Source organism: Mus musculus, chromosome 4 (assembly GCF_000001635.26).
Source record: "Mus musculus strain C57BL/6J chromosome 4, GRCm38.p6 C57BL/6J".
Taxonomy (NCBI): Eukaryota; Metazoa; Chordata; class Mammalia; order Rodentia; family Muridae; genus Mus; species Mus musculus.
In genome coordinates this window covers 120,903,204-120,905,636 of record NC_000070.6, presented here as the reverse complement: position 1 = coordinate 120,905,636, position 2,433 = coordinate 120,903,204, and the positions used below count along the sequence as shown (strand labels likewise).

The 2,433-nt window shown below is 44.2% G+C and overlaps 1 pseudogene; it reads right to left on the bottom strand.

The window, feature by feature from the left end:
- Positions 1-2,073: 2,073 nt before the first annotated feature.
- Gm24678 lies at positions 2,074-2,173 on the bottom strand (annotated as a pseudogene).
- Positions 2,174-2,433: the final 260 nt, after the last annotated feature.

Below are 2,433 nucleotides of genomic sequence, written 5' to 3'. Positions count from 1 at the left end.
TGGCTTGGTGTGTTTCTTTTGGACCATCGATACTTGCCATACTGCTCAGCCACGGAGAGACCCTGGAGGGACCAGGACCTTGCTCCTCTCCCCTGGACCTGCCTGCAAGGAGCCAGCAACTCCTGATCTCTTTCCTAGGTTTTCTAACTCCAGGGTTGTCTCCCTTTGTGATTTATTGTTTCTATTTCCATTTTTAGATCTTGGATGGTTTTGTTCATTTCCTTCACCTGTTTGATTGTGTTTTCCTGTAATTCTTTAGGGGATTTTTGTGTTCCCTCTTTAAGGGCTTCTAGCTGTTTACCTGTGTTCTCCTGTATTTCTTTAAGGGAGTTGTTTATGTCCTTCTTAAAGTCCTCTATCATCATCATGAGAAGTGATTTTTAGATCCGAATGTCGCTTTTCTGATGTGATGGTGTATCCAGGACTTGCTATGGTGGCATAATTGGGTCCTGATGATGCTAAGTAACCTTGGTTTCTGTTGCTTATTTTCTTTTGCTTGCCTCCCGCCATCTGATTATCTCTAGTGCTACCTGCCTTGCTATATCTGACTGGAGCCTGTCCTTCCTGTGATCCTGGTGTGTCAGAACTCCTCAGAGTTCAGCTGTCTCTGTGATCCTGTGATCCTGAGAGCCTGGGTGTATCAGAGCTCCTGGGAGTCAAGCTGCCTCTGAGACCCTGAGATCCTGGTGTGACCAAGCTCCTGGGATCCTGAGATCCTATGGTCCTGGGTGTGTTAGAGCACCTGAGAGTGGATCTTCCTCTGGGTGTTGTGGGACTGGCTGCAGAGTTTGTGGCCAAGGTCTGCTCAGAGCACTGGCCCAGACCAGAAAGGGGAAGATGTGTGTTCATTACTCCTGATAAACACTGAGGACCGGAGTAGCTGTATCCTGTGGTGAGAGCACTTGCTTTGTGAGGCACTGCCAAGCCGGTTCCCATAGTGGCTGCACCATCTGACATTTCTCTCAGAAATGATCATTCACTCTAAGCAGAAGTGTAGGCGTGCTGTTCCTTCATGATTGATGCTAAGAATCTTCTCCCGTGCTCACCCAGCATTTGTGTAGTTTTGTAACTTGTCTGTTTAAATCTTTTAGCCTGTTTGACTCATGTTGTTTATTTATATTTGGATTTTTGAAACAGGGTTTCTCTACTTAGCCCTAGCTGTCTTGAAACTCACCTCGTATACCAGGATGGCCTTGAACTCACAGAGATCCATCTGCCTCTGCCTCTGAGTGCTGGGCTTAAATAAGTGTGCCACCATGCCTGGCTTGGACTCATCTTGTAATGAATCAATCTCTCTCTCTCTCTCTCTCTCTTTCTCTCTCTCTCTCTCTCTCTCTCTCTCTCTGTGTGTGTGTGTGTGTGTGTGTGTGTCCCCACTCCCTCTTTTTTCTTTCTTTCTTTTTTAAAAAGATGGGTAAGATATGTTAAAAGACATCAATTTTTTTAAAGATTTATTTATTATTATATCTAAGTACACTGTAGCTGTCTTCAGATGCACCAGGGGAGGGATCTCATTACAGATGGTTGTGAGCCACCATGTGGTTGCTGGGATTGGAACTCTGGACCTTCAGAAGAGCAGTTGGTGCTCTTAACCACTGAGCCATCTCTCCAGCCCCTCTTTCCCTCTTTTTTCTTTCTTTCCCTCTCTCCCTCTCTCTCCCTCTCTCTCTCTCTCTCTCTCTCTCTCTCTCTCTCTCTCTCTCTCTTTCTTTCTTTCTCTCTTTCTTTCTTTCAGACAGGGTCTCGTTATAATAGTCTAGGCTGTCTTGAATTCATTATGTAGCCCAGGTTGGCCTCAAATGTCACAGCAATCATCCTAATTCAACCTCCCAAGGGCTACGATGACAGGGCTGGGCCACTATGCCTGGCTTCTTAGGAATCTTAATAGTGACTTGGAAAAAGAGAAGAAATCTAACTTTTGTGAAACCCAAGGTATCTTTTTTCCTCTGTTTATAGCCTAAGATGTTTATCATAAGGTTGTGAGTTTCTGCCCCCATTTCTCATTTTAGTGGTTTTCTTGATTGATGTTTGTGCTCTGCTTTGAGTTAACTTTCCTCTTTCTTGTCTTTCTCTCTTTCAATGGAATGCTTCACAAATGTGTGTCATCCTTGTGCAAGGCCATGCTAATCTTCTCCATATCATCCCAGTGTTGGTCTCTGTGCTGCTGAAGCAAGCATGGTTAGGTTAGCTTCTCTACAGTGTTAAGGAAGGATAGGTTTATATTTTCCCACTCAAATGCAACCTCCCTGCCCCAGGATCTTCTTGGTATTTTTGGATGGCTGCTTCCAGGATACCCCACAGACACCCAAGTCTGAAGATTCTGATGTTCTTTATATAAAATAACAAGATGTATCCTACACACAGCCTCCTGTTTATCTTTATATACCTAACATAACATAGATGATAGAAAAGGAGTAGCTATACTGTATTGTT